Source organism: Giraffa tippelskirchi, chromosome 8 (assembly GCF_054371585.1).
Source record: "Giraffa tippelskirchi isolate mGirTip1 chromosome 8, T2T-mGirTip1v1.2.pri, whole genome shotgun sequence".
Classification (NCBI taxonomy): domain Eukaryota; kingdom Metazoa; phylum Chordata; class Mammalia; order Artiodactyla; family Giraffidae; genus Giraffa; species Giraffa tippelskirchi.
Window position 1 is genome coordinate 19,287,614 of NC_137282.1, and position 24,255 is coordinate 19,311,868.

The 24,255-nt window shown below is 46.6% G+C and overlaps 1 long non-coding RNA gene across 2 annotated transcripts; it reads left to right on the plus strand.

Moving 5' to 3' along the window:
- Window positions 1-1,592: 1,592 nt before the first annotated feature.
- Window positions 1,593-22,459, plus strand: LOC145517773 (uncharacterized). 2 transcript variants are annotated; one of them, XR_014062317.1, is made up of 5 exons: window positions 1,593-1,804; window positions 3,693-3,764; window positions 6,832-6,941; window positions 21,073-21,217; window positions 21,975-22,459. It is a non-coding gene; the product is annotated as an uncharacterized LOC145517773 (long non-coding RNA). The 2 variants fall into 2 exon arrangements; XR_014062318.1 differs by lacking the exons at window positions 1,593-1,804; window positions 3,693-3,764; window positions 6,832-6,941 and adding exons at window positions 10,206-13,294; window positions 15,988-16,042.
- Window positions 22,460-24,255: the final 1,796 nt, after the last annotated feature.

A 24,255-nucleotide genomic window follows, 5' to 3' on the forward strand; every position in this document is an offset into this window, starting at 1 on the left:
GGGCCAGACGTTTTATGTTGTCATCGTCTGTTCATCAAAGACTCTGTTCTCCTGCGACTTCACAGAGGGACAGGTCAGACTCTGAAAGGGGGGCTTTGATACATCCCTGGGGTCACACATGTGTCAGCCACGGAGGCGGGGCACACCCAGAGCTCAGGCTTTCTTTGCTGTGTTACCTGTTGCATGGATACTAAACAAGTGTGGTTTTTGAATGGAAAGTCATAACAGTTATAGAATAGCGCCCCTTAACATTTGGGTGGTCCTTTACATATACAAAATGCTTTTCCATTGCCCAAGACCTGCTGAGACAACTCCTGCGCTGAGGTCCACCCCTCTTGGGTTCTGGCTCTCTCCTTGGCCACCTCTCCCACTGTGGCCTCAAGCCACGGGTCTCCCCACTGGGCTGGCCCTTGCTCCCCGATTCACAGCAAATCTGATGATTGATACTGGAAGGCTGCCACCCATGCCCATTCCCTGGGGGGTTCCAGGGTCATAGATCCTGGGTGGGCCTGGGAAGGTGGGCACCAGAGGGGAGCAGCTCCCTGTAAGCAAATTTGGCCTGTCTCTCAGGGTACCCAGGGCCAGCCTTGGCTGACGCCCAGCAAAACATCAGTGATAAGAGCACTGCTCGGCAAAGCCCAGCTTCCTTCCTCACCCACCAACAAATGTGGTCTTTTGGCTGAAGCCCTTTAATTGGGAAATTAAGTCTTATGTGTCTGATTCCTAAGTTAAATTGGACCCAAGAGCGAACTGGATCTGCATTGAAGAGGAACCAGAAATCTAATAAGTTCTGGGGTATGCTGAGCTTGCTACATCATAGTAATAATAATGGCTGACATTTGCTGGGTTCGTACTGTCAACCAAGCTCTAAATGCTTCACTCTACCAATTTCTTCCTTCAGAGTCCTGGCAGGCACATACTACATGTGCCCAGAGAAATGAGGCACAGTAAGATGATGTGACTTGCCCGAGATCCCACAGCTAGTAATGGAGGAGGCTGAATTTGAGTTCATAACCACTATTTGGTACCAAAATGGCCTTTGAGCTTCCATAACCATGCTGGCAGTTGCCTACACGTTTTTGAGCTCCTCTGAGCTCCTGTTATCCAGGGGGATCTCAACTGAGATCCTGCCCTTGAGAGAAGCTCCAGAACAAACCAATCTCTGGGGAGAAAATCAGGTGAGAAGTACGGTTAGTGTCAGGCAGCCCATCATGAGTCTTGGAGTCCTTATTCATTCTCTCTTTCCCATCCTTCCTCTTGAATCCTTCCTGCCTTGTCTGTCATTCAGCTAATCAACCCCAGTGTGGCCAGTTCAAAGAAGGAGCCCCTAGGTCATGGCTCTATGTTTTGTGGAGTTTTGTTTATTTTCAGGTCAGCAGTGGCAAGAATGGGGCAGCACCCATCCCAAAGGACCATATCAAAGTACAGTCTTTGTCCTAGTCCCTTCAGGTGGCTATAACGAAATACTACAGATCTGGTGGCTTACAAAGAGCAGAAATCTCTTGCTCACAGTTCTGGAGGCTGGAAGTCTAAGGTCATGATGTCAGCATGTCGAGTGAGGTCCCTCTTCCAGGTCACAGACTTCCCATTGTGTCCTCACATGGCAGAAGGAGCAAAGGAGTTCCTTGGGGTCTCTTATAAGGGTGCTGATCTCATTCATGGGGGCTTCACCCTCAGGACCTGGTCACCTCCTCTTAAGCCCCAACTACTAATTGTTGTTGTTTAGTCACTAAGTCATGTCTGACTCTTTCAAGACTGCATGGACTGTAGCCTGCCAAGCTCCCTTCTCCATCGGATTTTCCAGGCAAGAATTCTGGAGTGGGTGGCCATTTCCTCCTCTACGGGATCTTCCCAACCCAGGGACTGAACCTGCATCTCCTGCATTGGCAGGTGGGTTCTTTATCACTGAGCCACCAGTGAAGCCAAAGCTGATAGTCCACCTACTAATACTATCAGCTTTAAGGGTTAAGAATTCATCTTGTGAATTTTCAGGGAGACTTAAACATTCAGACCATAACATTCCATCTTCTCTCTGCCCCCCTGACTTGGATCCCAGCCTATAGCCTACACAAGTGGATTGTATTGTGTCTGCCCTGATCTTGGCAATATGGCCGTGTGATTGTTTTTTACATTGGTCTTTTTGGCCCTAGCACACAGGAAATGAGGATAATTGAAGCTGAATGTGAATTTGCCAGGAACACAGAACACACGCTAGTGCATGAGCTCAGTCTGACAGATGCTGTCAATCTAATTAGAGGGCTTTAATTATTAAAGCTCCCAACCACTTATAGCAGCAGTTCACCAACTCACCACGCACAAGTGCTCAAGTGACATAGGGTTAGGACCTGGTGGGCTCACATCTGGCTGTTACTGTGGATCTCAAATTTGTTTGGTCAAGTCTCATCTCCATCACAAAGCCCCAGTGGTCCTTTCTAGGCCTGGGCCTGCAGACAGCGCTCTGAATGGGTCCAGGTCCTGGAATCTGGACCTGCCTCTGCAGTTGACTCTTGGGGTCTTTGGTCAGTCCTTTTTTCTTCTCGGTGCCTCCACAGACCCACCTGTACTGTGTGGCTACAAATATTTGCTTAGGATCATTTTAGCAGCTGTGAAGTGTCCTGGGATCTTTGAATGAAAGACGCTCTATTAAAGCTTATGAACCAAGTGACGACTCTGGCCCCATCCACATAGCAGAGCTCTGCAGGAGATAGACTGGGCCCATTCATCCTTCATACAGGCCTAACTTTATCCCAAAGCCTCACTGTTGGCCAGGGTAGCAGGACTTGACAGAGAACGGAGCGGTCCTCGTGATTTCAAAGTGCCCTCTATTTCGTAGGGTTGCTTTTTTTCTTTTTCTTCCTTTCATTTTTTTTTTTTTTTTTTTTAACCATTACATAGTAGTCAAGGAAAAAACAGTTATGCAGGAAAAAAGACAATCATGATAGGAGGAAGCCCTTCTCAAGGGAGATTTGCTGATTAGGCCATTAAAAAGGTCAAGGAGGTCATTTTGCCTGGAGTTTGAATTTATACTAGCACACTGGACACTTGTGCATAAGTATCAGGGTGCCATTTTTGCATGTATTTTAACAGACGTGTGTTTTGTTTCAGGATGTCCACTGTACAGGAGAGTAGAACTGAGATGATAGTAGGGTGTGTGCAGGGCCTGCCGGGGTTAAATGTGAATATTTTTGCTTCTACAACATGGCTCCCCTGTTGCAACCTATGACTGCTTCTGTCTTGGGGCTGCAATAGGATGGCCTTGGAGCTCACATCTTCAGGCTCCCTGAATCCCAGGACCCTCTCGCTACATCCCCATTGCCCCTCTCCTCCAGGAACGTGTTACTTGCTCAGTTGTGTCTGACTCTTTGCTACTCCATGGACTATAGCCCGCCAGGCTCCTCTGTCCGTAGGATTCTGCAGGCAAAGATCCTGAAGTGGGTTGCCATTTCCTCCTCCAGGGGATCTTCCTGACCCCTTTATGGGGCCCACTTCTCTTATGTCTCTTGCATTGGCAGGCAGGTTCTTTACCACTAGTGCCACATGTCAATACTCAGAGGTTAATTCCTTGAAGATCTTGTCTTCAATAGCCATTCCTACTTAGTCACTTGCATATCATACAGCTTGAGACTTTGGGAACCATTGACTGTTCCTGATGCTGTGTATGAGCTGACAGATCTATTTCCCTGTCCCTCCAGCATCAGAATAGAGATTGCATGAGCAGGTGCCTGGTCTGACACCCTCACTGTTGGATCCTCAACACTATGAAGGTACCTGACACTTGATAAGTTTCTGTATATAAATATTTGTTAAATGAATCAATGAATGGACAAACTAGAAAGCTTTGTTATGGATTCCAAAAGGTTGCCAGTGAACTTTATCTCTCAAACCTGATGGTGTTGAGCATCCCATCTGGACCCCCTCGACCAGTGGGCTGGTTTGCAGCATCCCAGTCACCAGGAAGCATAGGGCTTGTCTGTGGCTAGTAGACCATGATACCTGGGGTGAGGCAAGAATGAACCTTCAAAACTCATCAGAGAGTCCTACTGGGCCACAACTAGCTGGGAGCTAGGAGAACAGGAAGATTTTGATATGAAGCATAGAACAGAAAGTGGGGAAACCAGGAAAGAGGGAGAGCCTGGAGGGGCCCCCAGATCCATGGGAACGTGGGTCCTTTTTGGAAGGCCCCTGCAGTTCTGGGTGAGCAGGTAAAGGAGCAGTCAGAGTCTCCTGGTTCAGATACACAGTGACCGGCAACTGTTCTCTAGAAGACCTGAGCTCCTGTGGCTGCTTCTCCATTTACTGCTGAGGGCCTGAGGCCAGATTCCAGTGGGAGGGTTTTGATAGGAAGGGGAGGGGAGGGGAGCACTCATTGCTGATTAAGCCTTTCTTGCAGCAGAGTAGAGGGTGGATTCAGAGGAGGGGCTGTTCTCATAAAGATCACCAGGGAGCTTGTTCAGAAAAGAGAGGATGAGAGATGACAACAGCAGAAAGGAGCAAGAGAAAGACATTCCTGCAAGAGGAATTACTGATTCAGAATTGGAAAAAAAAAGTGAATTAAACTAGATTAGATGGGTGGAATGGGGAAGAAGGAAGACGCCATGAGCCTGAGAAATCTAAGCTTGCTCAGCTGCGCAGAGGCTGTCAGATGTCTGAGAACAGCGAGGCAGGGGTGGGCTGGGGAGGGTGGTGGGCCTTATCTCAGGACAGACTGAGTGTAATAAGCTCACAGGCCCTCCAGAGAGATTTTTTTTCCCCATAAACAGATGGAAATATAGTCCTAGACAATAAGAGAATGGAAGAAAGTGTATTATTTTGAGTAAAATGAGGCTTTAAAAGGAATCAAGACTTAGTGGAAGGAGGGGGCAGCAGGAGGACATTTTTTTTAAAATACTTCATTTATTTTTTAACAATAAGAATCTTATTTTATTTAATTAATTTATTTATTTGTATTTTGGCTGCATTGCCTGGCATGTAGGATGGTTCCTTGACCAGGGATTGAACCCAGCCTCTGAAGTGAAAGTGCCAGATCCTAACCATTAGACCACCCGGGAACTCCTTGTGAGGCTCCCTCCCCCCCTTTTTCCTGTCCACGCTGCGCAGCAAGCATGTGGGGTTTTAGTTCCCCGACGAGGGATAGAACTCATACCCCCTGCATCAGGAGCACTGAGTCTTGACTACTGGATCGCCAGAAACACCAGCATTTTTGACTTGAATAAAACTAATACTGATTAAAGAAAAGCTTGAAGCTAGCGGACCACTTCCTTATTCACATGGAGGAGCTGGGATTTAATTTTTAAAATGGATCCTGAGGTTTCAGAAATCAGCTTTGCTTTGCAAAGAGAATTCTGGAGTATCTTTAGAGGGGCAGAGACTCACAGGTGACAACCCAGAAGGGCCAAATCAGGAGAGCAGAGTTCTTTCTGGTAAAAAGGGGACGAGTCCTCCAGCTCAGTGCCGCTGAACTCACCGTGACCCCCTGCAAAGGTCACTTTAAAAAAAAACCACATTTTATTAACACTAAACATGGAAGCAAAACCAAATTATGCCCCCAGGTAAAGATAACTGAAGCGTCTGAGATGAAAACAAGACAATGCAGATCAAACCCTGGAGAACGCAAACAAAACCAACAAAAATAATTACTAACTCTGTGAATTAGAATATGGAGCAAAAGGAGTCCTAAAAGAGCCTCCTGTCCCCTCCTCACCAAGAGAACCGAATAGTAACTTTAAAATGTGAGGTGAGAGAGTCACATTTCATAAGCCAGTGTGAACAGCCATGAGAGAATATTCACGAGGTAGCCCTGGGTCCCGCTGGCTGAGTTCTTGTAACAAACTCTGCGCCAGGGCTAAAAATATCAAGGCCTAGGAATGGTCAGGATTAGGGATGTGGCTCCCGGCCAGTGCTGGTAACTAGGAGGTGGTCACGCAGGCTGTGGCAGGTGGAGGGCAGAGCAGGTCATGGCCAAAAACAAGAGGGGAAGCCGCTCAGGTCAGCCCCAAAGGCTCCAGCCCAGGCACACGCTCATGGTCGTAGGTGACTCCGCTGCGGCTGGGGCTTCTGCTGCTAGTTCCTGCCTCACAGGTCACCTCCAACTTCCCCCGAAACTGGCCTTTTCCTCTTGAAACACAGCAGGGCCAGAGAGTGGCTGCTAATGTTTCTTGAGGGTCTTGGTGGGGAGGGGGAGTGCTCCAGGCAATGTGGACCAAGAAATAGAAGGGAGCTGGTAGTCAAATGAACTCGAGAGACACGGTGTCTAAAACCTCCTCTGAATTCACACGCTCAGAAGCATATTCAAGGCTCCGAGGTGTTCTGCTGTTAAAAAAACCCCAGTTTAATTGACCCCCCTCCCCCAAACAAGCCAGAAAGCTAGAGACCTATAGAACACGCTTTATCTTTGCTGCCTTACAATTATTATTTTGAACAGCGAGAATGGTAATATTCACAGTCACCAAATTTGGTTCGGTTGATCTGATAGGCTATGCCCGTCCCCTCTTGCTACCGGATGTTTCCGCCTCAAAGATGCCTGTTAAAATTCCAAGGGGACAACTTTCTCCAAGGAGGTTATCTACGTAGGGATGTATGCTGGCTGGAATTTCTGAACATCTCCCCACCCAGGGAAGCCGCAGTACTACATTTCAATGTATTTATTGGACATCTTGTGTGTTCCGAAGCACCTTGACAGAAACCTGATTACTTATCATCTCTCACAGGAATACAGTGACAGGAAAGCCGAGCCAACTCCCTTTGAGGAGCGAGGTGAAACAAGTTTGGTTTATGGGGGAGTTAAATCAGAAAACTGAAGATTTAGAGTGACTATATCCCCACTTTCTACAGCAGCTTCAACCAGTCAAGACTACGCCCATGGCTGCCTCGGAGGTTCTTGCCCCACTGATCCCTTCTCAAGTTTAACCTCTAATTACTTGATGAGGATGCTGACTGAACAGGTAATTTTATATTGGAAGACCTAAGACTCATATTATTTTTCAGTTCCTTGCTAAGTTATCTGGTGAATACACTGTTGCCAACAGGATCGAGTCCAAGTACCTTAGCTTCTCTTCACACTTGACAGCGACCCAGCTTTACAAGCTCTTCTCTGATCCCTTTCCTGCCCTGTGCACGGTGTTCCCGCTCCCCTGCAACCACCACCACTTCCCAAACAGGGTCCTCCAACCCCTGCCTCTCAACACTCACTCTGCCATCTGTTCCTGGCTGTGTTTTCCTTTCTCCACCTGCAAAACCTTGCCAGTGCCCCAAGGCAGACCTAGTCACTCCTTCTTCTGGATCCCCCAGTCTTCTGTACTTTTAATTTAATTTAATTTTTTTTTTTGATGTGAGCTATTTTAAAAGTCTTTATTGAATTTACTACAATATTACTTCCATTGCTTATATTTTGGTTTTTTGGCTGCGAGGCAATTTTAGCTCCCTGACAAGGTATTGAACTCATGGCACCCCTTGCACTGGAAGGCAAAATCTCAACCACTGGACTGCCAGGGAAGTTCTCCTCTGTACCTAATTTTAGACAATGCCAATCCTCTTGGAATTGTTCGTGTACCTTCTGGAGCTTCTGAAAAGCAGGGGCCCTGGTTCATCCATCATGACACCCCATGGGCCTGGCCGAATGGCACGTAGACGATGCTTACGAAGCATTAATTGAGGGGATGATTCAGTTAGGACCTGTCTCTGACTGTGGGATTCTGGGTCTGTGTTGAGACAAGTGTACCAATCACCATTCACCAGCAGTCAAAGGAGAGTGGCAAGAAGGAGGCCCCAGAGCTGGCACTGGCCTCACCAGATGAGGGTGGAACAGCCCTGGGCCTAGTGGGTGCCTGTTGCAATCTCCAGGGAAAGAGTCATATTAGATTTTTAGAAGACGCTTTTCAAAAGGAGACTGGATTACAAGATGATGAGAAACAGTAGCTCAGGACTGCATTCAAAGTGAGTCATGCTGGATAAGAGACTGAGGAAGAGACAGGTCAATGGACTGTCCCTAGGCCTCCCTGCTGGGGTGAGGGTGTTCCTTCTGCACTGCAAGAGGCTCCTTGACTCAGGGGTCTCCTGGTTAGGGGTCAGGTGGGGTGCACTCCCTCCATCAGCCTCCCTGGTATCGATGAGGCTTGTGTTCAACTTCTCCTGGATGGGGATGGAATTCTCTTAAGTTGTTGATCCACTTTTCACTTACTTTTATGGTGGTTCTTCTTCATATTTAACCTTCCATCTTTTGATTAAGATCGCTGAAAGAGCCTAGTTCATTCTAAGCTCAGTCCACCCTTGTTATCTTTCTTCAGAATCCCTGGCCTCAAGGGAACTTAAAAAAAGCATCCAGACATTTAGCTCAGCTATGCCCATGGCCAATAGTGACTCCAGGCAAACAGGAAAGAAGCTCAGCAAAGAGAGATTGTATCTATTCCCTTCCTGAGATTATCCATATCAGGGAGTCAAACTAGTCATTGAAACTATGTTTGTTCACAGAAGTTGCTTTATTTTTTTGACCCTAAAATATCCAGCTGTGCACAGAAGGAGGTCACAGACCATTGCAATTAAGAGGGACTTTGGAGTTTACTTAGTTCTTCCCATTTCATTTCACAAAGTGGAAAAGGAACAGTGGGGGAAGCGGAATTCAAACTTTCTAACAGACTTTATAGAATTCTGTAGCTTTTTTCCTCTCTAAATCTGGAGAACTTAGACTCAGTTTAAAGTGCTTTTAAATGGCTGCACATCCTGGACATGTGGACAGCAAATAGGATGAGAACAGAAGTGAGAAAAACACGATGAATCGATGGATGCAAAAGAAGAGTGATTAAGAAAAAGCTGCCCGAGCCTAGATTAATTCCACTCAAATAGAGTGAACAAACCCTCAAATAGAGGAAACACCATAAAACACTGATAAAATAAAGAAAAACACTGAGTTACCCAGTCCTTATTGAAATGTTCTAATTAATAGATCCAGAGAGAATTTGCATATCTTTACTGCAAATTCAGTAAATACTCACTGAGCATCTGCTCTGTTCTAAATCCATGGGGATGAGGGTGAAAGTGAGGGTGTCCATAGGAGTAAGGAGAAGAGCAATCATTCATGGAGAGCTACAGTGTTTCAGGCTCTGGACTAACTATTAGCTCATTTAACCTTAATCGTAAGTACCATTGTTTGCCCATTTTATAGGTAAGGGAACTGAAACTTAGAACAGGGAAGTGACCAGGCCCCAGAGCTGGCAGGTGGTGGTGTTTCAGACTCAGGTCAGCGGGAGTTCTCAACCGTTGTGTCCAGTTACTCCCAGGAGAAAGATCCCCGAAACTTGTAGTTGGATGGGTGGGGTGCATGGGAACAGGAGTCGGTATGATAAGCACCCCCCACCCCCACCAGTGGGAAAGGGGACCATTAAGGAAGAGCCTTGGGAAGCTAGTACTAGCACAGAAGCTTCGAGAATGAGGGAGGAGACAGCCATGTGGAGAGAAGTGAGGAAGTTTCTATACAGTAGGACCTTGTCGGTTATCCGTTTTAAATACAGCAGGGCGTCCACGTCCATCCCCAAATAGAGTTTTCCAGAGAGAAAAGGAATGCCTCTTTAAGGAGAAGTGAGTCAATAGTCCTAGGGGCCCTGGGACAGCTCAGCTGACTGAGGGACTGTGCCAGGATAAACAGAAGCAACCTGCCTGGAGTCAAGAAACAACCAAATGGTGCTTGGGTCACACCGGCCATACCCCAGGGGCTCAGCTTTGGGCCAAAAACCAGTTTCACTAAGAGAACAGTCCTGCTGCCACCAGGGTGAGGAACAAGGGCTGTACCCTCCAGCGGAAACTGCTGGTGGCCATCAGGGCTCAACCTCCTTGTAGCCTGGTCCACTGAGGCCACCTCCGATAGCCCACCGGACACTGCTCTGGTGTAGACAAGCCTGGGGCTGTAGAGGGCGGGGTGTAGTTAGATAGAACTCCCGAGAACCAGGCAAGTCACTGAAGACGGTGTCAAGTCAGCGTACCTCCTCCAGAACATGGACCGCACCCTCTACCGCACCTCTCACCACCTTCCATAGCCCCCAGCTTTATTCAGCCTCAGCACCTGCAGAGGAGAAGATGTGGCTGCTAACAGACCTGGAAGAAAGACAAGAGGTGTGACGAAGAGAAGACTGGGTTCCATGGGTGCTGTTGATACCCAGGGCTCTAGCAGGGCTGGCTCCTTTTACAATGCTTTGTGCTTTCTTAAAATCATGGCTCGGAGAAGGCGATGGCACCCCACTCCAGTACTCTTGCCTGGAAAATCCCATGGACAGAGGAGCCTGGTAGGCTACAGTCCGTGGGGTTGCTAAGAGTCGGACACGACTGAGCAACTTCACTTTCACTTTTCCCTTTCATGCACCGGAGAAGGAAATGGCAACCCACTCCAGTGTTCTTGCCTGGAGAATCCCAGGGACGGCGGAGCCTGGTGGGCTGCCGTCTATGGGGCCGCACAGAGTCAGACACAACTGAAGCGACTTAGCAGCAAAATCATGGCTAACACATGGACATCAGTCAGCTGAGCAGTGCCAGGGCCCCTGGGAGCATTCGCTCATTTCTCCTTAGAGAGACAGTCCTTTTCTCTCTTGAAAACTGGGTCCGGGGATCAACATGTACACACTGCTATGTTTAAAATCGATAACCAACAAGGACCTCCTGTAGGGCACAGGGAACTCTGCTCAATGTGATGTGGCAGCCTGGATGGGAAGGGAGTCTGGGGGAGAAGGGACACGTGTATGTATGGTTGAGTCCCTTTGCTGTTGACCTGAAACGGTCAATCGGATATACTTCAATACAAAAGAAAAGGTTAAATTTTTTTTTTAAAAGCTGGATTTTCTCTTTCTCCATTTGCTGCCTTAACCATCTCTACTGCTCCCATTCCTTTCTTCCAGATTCCTCCATCACCCTCTGGGGGACTCGCTCCGAGGCCCACAGCACCAGGCCCAGACTTTTGCCCTGGAAGGGCAGCGCCCCTCTGTGGTCAGGGGCCGCCTCAATCTGAATTCACTCAGAGACCTGGACCCATGCAGAGTCCTGGGGCCCCGTTCCAGAGCCCTTGACATAGTCCTGCTGAGCCAGGAGTTGCTTTTTAAATAGCGCTTCCAAGTCACTTTTTGCTCAATGAAGTTTTAAAATCACTGCCCTGGGAACATAGACCCTGGAAACTTGTACATCTCTGATCTTGTCCTCTCTCTCTCCTATGGAAGCGTCTCTGGAACGGGGAGATGCTGAGAAGGCCCCGGGCAGGGCAGGGCTTAGCCTCTCCCTGTCGTCTTGTGTCTGCCCGTCTGAATCCTCTGCTAGACTGGGGGTCTCTAGGATGGGAATCAGTTTCTACTTAGCTCTCCAACCCTGTGTCAGGGTGGATGCTCCACTGCTGTTTGTGGGATAGATAAGTTGTTGATACAGCAAACCCTACTCCTCCTCCCTTTCCTCTCTTCTTCTACTCTTTTCTCCTCTCCTTTCTATTGGGGGCCCCCTTGGCCTTGGGCATGGAATCCAAATGTTTTAAAAGATGGTTAATATTTAAAGGAACAGAGTGAGGCATAGCCCAGGTGATGGCTGGTTGCTCAACTGACAAACAAATACACCTTCTTCTGTTCTTTCCTAAGCCAGCAGGAAGCAGCCAGGAGACTGTCAGCACACAGCCACGCCAGACCCGCCGTCCTCCCCACCCACGCAGCAATTGCGAAATGTTACTGCAACCACCTGAGGCTATAAATAGTCTTTATTAAGAAGCCACGTTGGGGACTGAGCAGCCCTGATGGGCGGTCCTTATTTGCTGCCCCTTCAAACAAGTGGAGAAAAAAATTTAAAGTGTCACTTACAAGACTCCAAGCCTGGGGCCAAGCCTTCTATGTCTACCTTGGAGTTCTGTCTGCCCACTCTCCCGACCCCCGCCCCAGGTTCCAACTGTATTTTAGAATCTCTAAGGCTTTCTGCTTATTGTTGGCCAATATGAAACTTCATCTTGCTGATGCAATGATAATAATGAAGATAATGATAACGGAAGTAGTTTTTTTAGTAGATTTCCCCCCACCTATTCCTATGGCCCCTATACTTGTCTCTAATCTCATGTGCAGAGACCTCTGTAGTGTTTTCCATACCAATTCATGCCCTCTGTCCCTCCAGTCTACAAGATCAATTCTCCTACACATTCCCTTTTTTCATGGTCTTTCCCTGTTCAGAATTTTTCAATGACTTCTTATTGTATGTAACAGTAGCCTAGAATGTTTTAAATGCATACCCTCGTTCTTAATGTATATATCAATTTACTACTCTAGATTCAGAGAAAATATTAGGAAAGCTTATTTTCATTGTTCATCTTTTGGCAAGCACAAATAGCAGTTCTAATGTTTTTTTCCCTGTCTTCCAATGGATCGTTTTGCATACCCCACTGTGGACATCACTGACAATGGCTGAGATTGCATCATTTTGCTGGGTAACCAAGGCCTTCTAAGACCTAGTCCCAGGTCATTCATTCATTCACTCAATATTTCTTAGTGACTACGATGGCCAGGCATGGGGCTAGGCTAAGGGCATAATAATAAGTAATCAGAGCCCCAACAGATCAGGAGCTTACAAGCCAGTGGAAGAGGTAGACACTTAAGTAAATAACTCCTGGAGAGCCATATTTATCATCAAAGTTTGCACAAAAGGAGAATAGGGAAAGGAAATGACTTGGCCTGCAAGTCAGGAAAAGATTTCATGAGGACTACTTTGGTCTTGAGCTAGGTTTTCATTTCTAAAGTTTTTTCCTTCCTATGTGAAAATGGTGCAAATGGTCACCATCTCTATGATGGGTCCTTTGGGTTGTTTTTCCCAGGAGGATGCCAAACTTACCTTGAACCTCCATGCTTTCCCTCTTGTGACTGGGGTCAGACATTTGTAAGATCTTTGGTCCGTGTCTGAGGTGTCTAAATTCAAAGACTAGAACTTTCCTCTCCACAATAGAACTTTCACTCAGTGCAGTGGAATGGTAGTGTTGACCTTCTAGCTCTATGCACTAACAGAATGAAATAATCATTCAGAGGAAAAACATTGCGTCCAGTTAGAAATGACAGCGCTCTTCATCTGAAGTGGGAAAAGATTTCTCAAGACCACAACAATGAAATGACAAACATGAACCATAGCCGTGCAGGGATGTGGCCATGGTGGCAGCTGACACCTTGGGAAACACAGGCTGTAGCAGACAACAGGCTGGTCTGGAGTCAGAATCTGCAGGGCCGGGCTCAGCTCTGTACACCAGCCATCTTCCCGAAAAGCTCCCACCCTTTCTGGCTCACACAGCCCTTCTTGTCAAAAGAAGGTATGAGGTTCATTCACATCACTACAACTGACTCAATTTCATTCCTTTTTATGGTTGAGTTAAAAAAAATGGTATATTAACACACACACATATATATGGAATCTAGAAAGATGGTACTGATGAACCTATTTGCAGGGCAATAATAGAGATGTAAGTGTAGAGAATGGACTTACCGACATAGAGTGGGACAAACTGAGAGAGTAGCACTGATATTTATACACTATTGTGTGTAACACATGGGGTTTCCCTGGTAGCTCAGCTGGTAAAGAATCTGCCTGCAATGCCAGAGACCTGGGTTCGATCCTTGGGTTGGGAAGATCCCCTGGAGAAGGGCATGGCAACCCACTCCAGTATTCTTGCCTGGAGAATCCCCATGGACAGAAGTGTCTGGCAGGCTACAGTTCATGGGGTCGCAAAGAGTTGGACACGACTGAGTGACCAAGCACGTGTGTAACACAGATAGCTAGTGGGAAGCTGCTGCATAGCACAGGGCACTTAACTCAGTGCTATGTGATGACCTAGAGGGTTGGGATGAGGGGCTGGGAGGGAAGCTCAAGAGGGAGGGGATATATGTATTCTTACTGCTGATTAACGTTATTGTACAGCAGAAACTAGCACAACAAACTGTAATGCAATTATATTCCAATTAAAAAAAAAGAAGTAAAAAAAAAGAAAGAAGGTATGAAGTAGAAGTAAAAAAAAAAAAAAAGAAGGTTCTTCTATCTAAGAATCTGGTTCTAAAGTGCTGCATTTATTTCATCACATTTCCATACAGTATGAACAAAAGCAACATTTACTAGATCAGTGCTGCCTCTTGTATGGGTATATCTGAATCTGGCTGCTTTTATCATTCTAGTCTAGATCATGGTACTGATCTGCCGTTTCTCTTTTAGAAAATTCTTTCCAAGTGCAGACCATGAGACAGACTCTTTGTTCCCTCCTGTTTTCATCCTGGCTTTATTCTGAGCCTCTTCTAATATTTTCAAACAAGGAGTGAGGACAAGGAAACATAAAAAGAGACATACATGGAGAAACAGGGATGTGACTCTTCACCAGAGAGAGGAAGAGCCAGAAACCAGTGCCCCATAAAAGTGGACGTTAGTGCCTTGAATACTATGTTTCAATATTCCCCTTTGTAGATGACAATGACAAAGCCAGCTTACCTTATTAGGGTATTGTGGGAGAAATGACAACACAACTTAAAAACCCATCGTCAACAAAGTACTGTTTATGTGCTCATTGTCACAAGTAACATTAATTGCCTCTTACCTGGGCAGTAGTGATCCCCAAATAAAGGTCTTAACCCATTCATCCTGCAGGAGCTGCACCCAGGCAGCACTGGCTTGGGGAGGCAGGGTGGTCTGCTCTGGGTCTCATCATGAGGACCCAGTGAACATCTTGGGCCAAGTTGAGGCTGAAGGTTGGCCTCCAGTTTAAGACCACTAAGCAATGAGCGTGGATACTCCAGTCTAGACAACAAATAGCTCAGTAAATGGCAAGATATTCCAGGAGCTCTTGAACAAGATGACCCATGGGCTGGGGTTCAAGTTATTTTATAATAGGGGCCACAAGTGATGCTGAAGCTGAAGCTCCAATAATTTGGCCACTTGATGTAAAGAACAAAAGACTCTGATGCTAGGAAAGATTAAAGGCAGGAGGAGAAGGGGACAACAGAGGATGAGATGGTTGGATGGCATCACCAACTTGATGGACATGAGTCTGAGCAAGTTCTGGGAGTTGGGGATGAACAGGGAAGCCTGGCATGCTGCAGTCCATGAGGTCTCAAAGAGTCAGACACGACTGAGCAACTGAACTGAACTGAGCTAAGTGTTAAGTCACTGGCCTGAGTAATTTGGAAGGTCCAAAGATGAAAATACACTACCCCGGAGTTTAGAACTTACATAGAAATTAGTACTGTATGGATGGACTGGAGGAGGGCGTGGCAATCCACTCCAGTATTCATGCCTGGAGAATCCCATGGACAGAGAAACCTGGTGGGTTACTGTCCATGGGGTCCCATAGAGTTGGACACGACTAAGTGGCTAACACACACACACAAATGGATGGAAGCTGTTTTATTTTACCTTAACAAGGACTCTGGGAGGTGGGCAAGGCGAGTGTTATGTCTTCATTGTTTCCATAGGTGGGAACGTGGGCTGCAGAGGTTACAACTCTTCCAAGTAACACAGAACTTGTCTTTAGTTTGATTGGTTCTTTAGAGTCAGACACGACTGAGTGACTGAACTGAACAAGTCAGAAAATACCATGAGGATATTTATTTATTTATATTCACAGACTATCAAATAAATATACATCCTCATGGTATTTTCTGACTTGTGGCCCCTATTAGTGAAATAAATTGAACCTAAGCCCATTGGCCATCTTGTTTAAGAACTCCTAGATGTATATTTATTTATATTCACAAACTTGTCAGGGTTTCCCTGGTGGGTCAGATGGTAAAGAATCTGCCTGCAATGCAGGAGACCCGGGTTTGATCCCTGGGTTGGGAAGGTCCCCTGGAGAAGGGAATGGCAACCTACTGCAGTATTCTTGCTTGGAGAATTCCATGAACAAAGGAGCCAGGCAGACTACCAACCATGGGTTGCAGAGTTAGAGACAACTGAGTGACAATCACTTTCACAGACTATCCTCATGTGTTTATTAATATTTATTTATATTTATATTTATCACAGCCACTGAAGGCTGATCCTGCTTCCAGTCCTCATCTGCGGCTTGTCTTGATCAGAGGTTTGCAAACCAGGATTTTTGTTTGTTTGTTGTGTGTGTGTCTGCAGGCCAGGAGCTGAGAATAATTTTTGCATTTTTAAAGGGTTGTTTAAAAAAAACCACACACACACACACACACACACACACACAAGACTGTGCACTAGAGGCCTTACATGATATACAAAGTCAGGAATATTTACCACCTGGTTCTTTGCAGAAAAGCTTGCCTACCCCGGGTCTCGAGGCCTTCTTGGTCTGTCATGTATGGCATGATTTATGGCTGTTCTTTCATTGCATCCTTACAGCCACCCTGTGAAGTAGGTAGGGCAGCCGTTAGCATGCCCATTTTAACGGTGAGGACACAGAAGCTTGGAACAGTTACATAACTACACCGAGGTCATGGTCATGGTGCCGAGGCCAGTTCTCCTCATTTTCCACCCAGGACTCTTATCAGGCAATCACAGAATTACTGACCCAGCTCATCTTCACGGGGTGGGGAAAGGAGGTTGAACTGCATCCAAATTGGCTTGAGGGTACTGGGCCTGTCCACCCTTTCTTAGCAGGCAGCTCATTGGGGGAAACTATCATGAAGATGATTTGGAAATGCTGGGAATGTTTAACTAGCCTCATTAGAGATTTTGGCAGGTCAGGCAAGAGAATGCATCCTCCCCTGCAGCCCATGGCTCCGCTTGGAGCTGACAGGGCCCTGCAGTCGGATGCCTGCTCCTTCTGCTTTCCCTCTCCCCACCGTTCGCTCCCCTCTGCGCCCCAAGCGCAAGCTGTGCAGAGCAGCTGGGGGGATGAATGCCCACATTATCCCCCCGGCCTGTCAGCAGCCGCAAACCCGGGCAGCTGGTGTGGGGCCTGTGTCCCTGATGTAAACAGCCGGCCAGCCTGAGTAGTGGCTTGTTCTCTTTGCTGATGCTGGGCCAGGTCTCCCCGATGCTAGGAGCCCCCTCCCACCCTACCCAACCCAGCCGCCCTGGGGCTGAAGAGAAGAGGGGCTTTGTGCCCTTAATTCAGACCTTAATCCTCTTGAATGCTACCTAGGTAGAGACACTCATGGGATGGGTCTGTGAGTCACTCACAGGCAGGAGGGGCTGGGGGCGGGCAGGCTGTCTGTCGGGGTGGATTTAGGAAGTTTCGACACAAATGGTCAGAGGCTGGACTACATGTCCAAGCCCTCAAACGTCTTCCTGCTGGCCTCCTGTGGAGAGACAGGGCGCATTCTTAGAGACAGGTTGCTAAGAGGCAAATCTGTGCAGCCATTACCAAGCTGGTCATGTGGGTCACTGAGTAATTGAGTCCTTACTAGGCAGAGACCTGGCTGCTCAGGAGGGAAGACAGAGAAGGTGACAGGATGAAGACAGGCAAGAATGTGTCCCCGCTGACCAAGTTAGAGCCTGAGCACACTCGAGATACACATGAAGACCAAAGGCAGGGGGTCAAGTTCAGGGAGGGGAGGTCACTGCACTGAGGGGCTGGCTCTCTTTACATCTGCCTTTGATTGGTCCTCTCGGGTCCTGTTTCCATAATGACTCAAGCCTACAGCCAGACCCTTCCCTGGCAGTCCAGTGGTTATGACTTCACCATCCAACGAAGGGGGTGTGGGTTCAATCCCTGGTCAGGGAGTTAAGGTCTCACATGCCTCGAGGCCAAAAATCCAAAACATAAAACAGAAGCAGTATTGTAACAAATTCTATAAAGACTTTAAAAATGGTCCTTCCACATAAAAAAAAATTAAAAAAAAAAACAACCCTAAAGACCAGTCTCCCCCTGCATTCTCATACAAGTCCCCGACTCCTCTGATCACCCCAAAGTTGACTGACCTCCCTCTGTCACTATCACGGGGGTTCTTAGACACATCCACGTTGCAAATCTGCAAGTCTTATCAGAAGGAGCACGTGGATCTTTAGCTCTTTCTGTAGGACTTGTCCCTGCCTTGCGTTTCTCAGGGTCCTTCTTTCTTTGGACCTTGAGTTATAGTTCTCAGAGCCGCATCCCACTTCTGTCTTTAGATTGAGAGCCACCTGAGAAAGGACTCCATCTGACTCAGCACCAACATAGTCCCTTGCCCCTGGGAGACATGCAATAAATTTGGAGCCATTGCAGTGTTTTTCTCATGATTCTTCTGGCCAGATGCTAAGAAAAACTTTAAAAAACCTAGGTAAGGGCCAGCGAGGGGATTAAAGGCAGTTCTAAATCTAAAAGAGACAGTTCCTAGTCCAGAACTTTTTTTTTTTTAAATTAATGTTCTTCAGGACACCAGGTTGCATCAGACATTTACAGACATTTCCAAACTCCTGGGCAATGCACTCGTCCCGGACTGCTGCCAGTGCAAACACTGCAACCATCGGGGAGAAGAGAGTCTTCTTTTTCTTCCAGGACCATTCACGTATTAAAGATCAATTAAGATCGACAGAAGACAATCCTTAGGAAGGTGTTCACCATGCTTTAGCTCTGAAACCACATTTTTCCTTCTCAGTCGTCTACTTTGGAGGTCCCTGATTTTACTTGCCAAGAGGGAACCTGCTGTGTCTGCTTATTTGCTGAATCTCTGCTGATTGAACTCAGCAAATAGCAACAAAGAGCTGTTTTAATGAGATTTGAAAGCTTAGCAGTGAAAATTGGAAATCATAGCCCATCAAACTACCCAAGCACCCGAAACTAACCCACTGAAATGTTCTTGTCACTTGCAGGAGTTCTATTTCTGGCATATATACACCAAATCTTCTTTATCCTTTCATCCACTGGTAGACACTTGGCTTGTTTCCTTGTCTTGGCTTTTGTTAAAAAAAAAAAAAGAAATGCTGCAATGAACATGGGAGAGCAGGTCCCTCTTTGAGATCTTCTTTTCATTTCTTTTGCATATACACACAGAAGTGGGATGGCTGGATCATATAGCAGTTGAATTTTTAATTTCTTGTGGAAACCCCATACTACTTTCCATAATGGCTGCACCGATTGACATAGAAGGTGCCTCTTGAGCCCCAGCGAAATGAGATTAAGATAGGAGCACTACACCCTTCTTCTCCCCATATTCTTCTCATTTTCTGACAGCTGGTATTTGTTTTTACACTGTTGAGGTTGATCATATTACATTTTTTCCTATAGCCATATTTAAGTCTTCTGTGTTCTATCAGGCTGATTCTCAAGGTGGGAAACCAGTCAACTTTATGTTAATATAAACTGAAAGCATTAATACATCAATCAATTTTTTTCCCATACACATTGAGGCAGGTACTGAGCCAATATTCTGTCGATACTATGGTCCCCAAATCAGGAAGCGTGTGCTAGGTTCTTGGATTAAATGGATTCCATTCATGACCCTTTCACAGTGCCATCATGCGGTTGTTTTATGGGGCTTGTTGACAAGCAGGCGTCACTTTGGTTGACGAGAAAGAGGAGTCTGGCTAGGAGGCTCTCAAGGGTCAAAAACTGGGGGGGTGTTTACTCCAGCATCTAAAAGTGCTACTTCTCAGAAAGGATGCCAATAACTGGAGAAGAGGGAGCTCTGATTTTTGCTTGGCTGTCAAGGGTCCAAACTCAGAGGTGGGTGAGGAGCCTGTAGTGTACCACCAACTGGATGGTGCATCTGCAGAAAATTGGAATTCTCTCCTCTGCCACCCCATCCCCCAGCCCCATCCCCATTCTGCAATATGGCTTCTGAGATCTGATTATCCATGAATGGGCTTTTATTCCCTTCTTCTAAAAATGTGTTGGGGTCTGTCCTTCACTGTCTCTTCCAGTTATCTTGACTGTTGAGTTTATCCCTGTGTTTTTATTTTACTGAGGTCTCTGGAAGAAGGAGAAAACCACAGCTGCATGTATGCTTTACTTTGTTCCTGATTATGACATAGTTCAGTTTTATTATAAAGAAAAATTTCAAACAATCTGGAAAAAAAATATATAAAAAGCAAAGGAAAACTCCATAAAAACTTGCAACATGGAGGTAACCCCAGATGACATGATGAAAATTCTTCCAGAATGTACTGGCTTTTCCCGTTCTGTGTGGAATTTCTAGAGGGAATTTGCCTGTACTTTAATCCCTGAGTCTTCAATCCCTGGAGACCCGTTAAGCCAAAGGTGGGAACAAAAAGAGATGAATGCTCACTACTTCTCACGTTTCAGCCACCATCCAGGGCTTCAGTGAATAAAGAAGCAGTCTGGGTAGGCGATTTTTACTAAGGATTGCTTCATCCTTTTCCATTTTTCCTGCTTCTGACTTTCAGAGCATCTTATGGTGGAAACCTTGCATCCTTTAAACATTCTTTGCATTTCTTTGGAGAGACAGGCTATCTAGAGCTGATGCTTTTGGATTCTTCTTTCTCTGGGTTGGAGAGTAGGCAAATGAAAAATGAGATTTATTGGTGTAAGAAAATTCACATTTCATAGTTGGATCAGGCTTCTTGAGTTTTCTTGTGCCCTGAAACAAACAACAAAAAACATTGCCCATCTCCTCTCCTTTCCCTGGAGAATAGGCCTTCTTTCTGAGCGTACAGGTCCTGGAGTGAAAGGAAGGGGTGGTGTGAATAGCTATTCTCTTCATCTGTGTTCCTTGTAGAAACAAGTTCTTTCAGCTGTTCTATTTTGCTAGAATCGTGTTAGCTTACTTGCCTGTGTTGAACACGAATGAGAGAAGAGAGAAACTGGGGTCTTCTCCAGTGGATTGCTGATCCGGCCAGAGCTAGCAGGAACTAACTTTGCCTTCTGCTGTGTGGGGCAGCCCCCAGGGTCAGACACCAGAGAGCTCTCCAAGGGTGGGGGCCTGGCAGACTCGGTTCCGCCCTTCCTCTCATGAGGGGTCCACGCAGGCGCCCTCAGGAAGCATCAGATAGCTCCGTGCTTCTCTGGGCCGTCAGTCAACGTGCCAAGTCTGGCCTTCACTCCTGACTTGGCTCCAGCTCCTGGCAGAGGAGCGCCTGCGGAGCGGGGAGGGCCTCCAGCCTCACACAGACTTAAAGGGACAAAACCTATCACGCTGCTTCTCCAAGGAGGACTTGGGAATTCGTTTTAAGTGTCCCTTCTCTTTTCTTTCACCCCCTTGTAAGACATTACTAGACAGGCTGTGCCCCCAGAATGCTGAGATGCCTGGGCAGTGAGAAGCAGAGGGCAGGACTCCACCTGAGGGAGTCCTTGGAAAATGGCTTCTGTGAAGCCAGGCTTGACTTCGCATTCCAGGATGTCTGGCTCTAGGTGAGTGATCATACCATCGTGATTATCTGGGTCATGAAGATCTTTTTTGTATAGTTCTGTGTATTCTTGCCACCGCTTCTTAATATCTTCTGCTTCTGAAAGATTGAAGGCAGGAGAAGGGGACGACAGAGGATGAGATGGTTGGATGGCATCACCGACTCAATGGACATGAGTTTGAGTAAACTCCAGGAGTTGGTGATAGACAGGGAGGCCTGGTGTGCTGCAGTTCATGGGGTCGCAAAGAGTCAGACACGACTGAGCGACTGAACTGAACTGAACTGAACTGAAGCCAGGCTTATCTTCCTGCAAACACTGATGACCTCTACTGTCACCATCAGGTCACTCTGTACCTGCAACCTTGGAAGAGGCTCCCCCTCAGCCTCCCCCTCCCCACTCCCTGATAGTTTGTCATTTTGATCACCACCTGTGTTGCTATCTACACCAACGTGGCATTGCTCCCAGGCATTGCCAGGTGCTTTGGGATCCCAGGTACCAATAGAACTAGAATGAACTGGATACCTTCAGGAACCAGACAGGGCTGGGCAGCGTTCAGTGCAGAAAGTACTAGAGTCTGATGTTGAGACCACCATCCCGCATGTGTCCCTGACTTAGAAAGCTTAAAGCACCTCCACTGCCCTGAAAGGAGTAAAGGGGTCCCCATGTCTCCCCAAAGGGGTCTCCCTTTGCCCTCAGCTCGATTCTGCCCCCAGCCAATTTCCCTCCATGATCACCACATCCATCATTTCCATCCTCATAGGATTTTGTGCACTGGAGACTCGTTCTGCTTACTGGAGCCCCTTGGTATCTTCATGGACCCCAGCCTTTCTTCACTGTTCTGCCTCCAAGGGCAATCATCTCCTTGGGGTGGATGCCCAAGGCGGGGGAAGAAGTGAGCCATTTCCATGAAGTGGACTAAGAATATTCTCACTCTACCAGTGTGCTGAACCCAGTTTCTGAAAATGCTACATTCACGGGACACTCGTCTCCCTTTCACCTTCATGAATTCTGGCCACGCGGATTCCCGCCACAGGTCCTGGACACGCACTCTGCCAGAAGTCCAGCTCCTGGAGTGGTTGCCATTCTGTTCTAGAGTATCTGGGATCCAACTAGTGCAGAACTACCCTGGCCGAGAGTCAGCAGTGTGATTTCAGCTGGCACTGGGCTTGCTGCTGGAATCACGTAGAGGAATAGTGGAGACTCAAAGTTTCCACTATAATAATAAACTGCAGATGCCTATTTAAAGCACTCAGACATTTATTTCAAAGCTTTGGGGGGTGGTGCTGGATGATAGAAATGAACTGGACTAGGGGCTGGGAGTCTGGGTCACTTGCTCTGTATTCTGAACAGAGTCACCAGGTGTTCTTGGACTCAACTGCCCCGTTTATAAAATGAGAAAGTTGATGGGATGGAGTTGGAAAAGGGGTCCCAGACCCAATCTGAACTTGTGTAGAGGTCTTCCCCACACCCACAAGCAAGCCTCAGATGCCAGCCAAGTGTCTGAGAACTCAACCTAATTCTGACATTATTTGCCTGGAGATAAAATCAGACTCCACGGGTAAAAGGCTCAGTCCCATGGGACCACCCTCCACTTCAGATGCCCATCACACAACCGGGTACTTACTTCTAATAGGCTGGATATGAATCAGAGGTTCCCATAACCTGCTCCTTGGGTTGCATTAATTTTACTAGAATGGCTCACAGAGCTCAGGAAAACCCTTGAATTCTCTAGAATGCTGATTTATTAAAAAAGGATATTAATGGGTATGAATCAACAGTCAGATGAAAAGATACACAGGGTGAGGTCCTTCTGTTTTCATGAAGCATGGGACCCAGCACAAAGGCAAACAGAAGTGTTCTGCTTCTCCAGTGTGGAAGATCTCTGAGAAAGAGTCAGAAAGCTGTCCTTTGGAAGTTTACAGAGGCTTACACAGTCATGATTGACTAAATCTTTGGCCAATGACAGTTGATTCAACCTCCAGCCCCAGAAATCAGGGGGTGGGACTGTAACTACTAACCCTGTAATCACAAGGTTGGCTTTCCTGGCCACTAGCCCTCACTTTGGGGTAGGATTTAAAAGTCACCTTCATTAGCGTGAACACAATTGTGGTGGCAGAAAATTACAAGGGTTTTAGGAGCGTTAGCCAGGCGCTGTGAATGAAGACCAAATATATATGAGAAATATACATTTGGTCATGTGAATGATCAGATACGTATTTCTCTTATAAATCACAATATCATAAGGTGTTAGCTAATGCTGTGGTGGTAATCATTTTGCAATATATACATTTTGCAATGTATGATTGGCTTAAAACTCAACATTCAGAAAATTAAGATCATGGCATCCAGTCCCATCACTTCATGGCAAATAGATGGGGAAACAATGGAAACAGTGAGAGACTTTATTTTTGGGGGCTCCCAAATCACTGCAGATGGTGACTGCAGCCATGAAATTAAAAGATGCTTGTTCTTGGGAGAAAAGCTATGACCAGCATAGACAGCATATTAAAAAGCAGAGACATTACTTTGCCAAGAAATGTCCATCTAGTCAAAGCTTTGGTTTTTCCAGTAGTCATGTATAGATGTGAGAGTTGGACCATAAAGAAAGCTGAGCACCGAAGAATTGATGCTTTTGAACTGTGGTGTTGGAGAAGACTTTTGAGAGTCCCTTGGACTGCAAGGAGATACAACCAGTCCATCCTAAAGGAAATCAGTCCTGAATATTCATTGGAAGTATTGATGCTGAAGCTGAAACTCCAATACTTTGGCCACTTAATTCGAAGAACTGACTCACTGGAAAAGACCCTGATGCTGGGAAAGATTGAAGACGGGAGGAGAAGGGGATGACAGAGGATGAGATGGTTGGATGGCATCACTGACTCAATGGACATGAGTTTGAGCAGGCTCTAAGAGTTGGTGATGGACAGGGAAGCCTGGAGTGCTGTGGTCTATTGGGTCACAAAGAGTTGGACATGACTGAGCAGCTGAACTGAATGTATCATTTTATAATATATGAATATACATTTATAAAAATATATTTG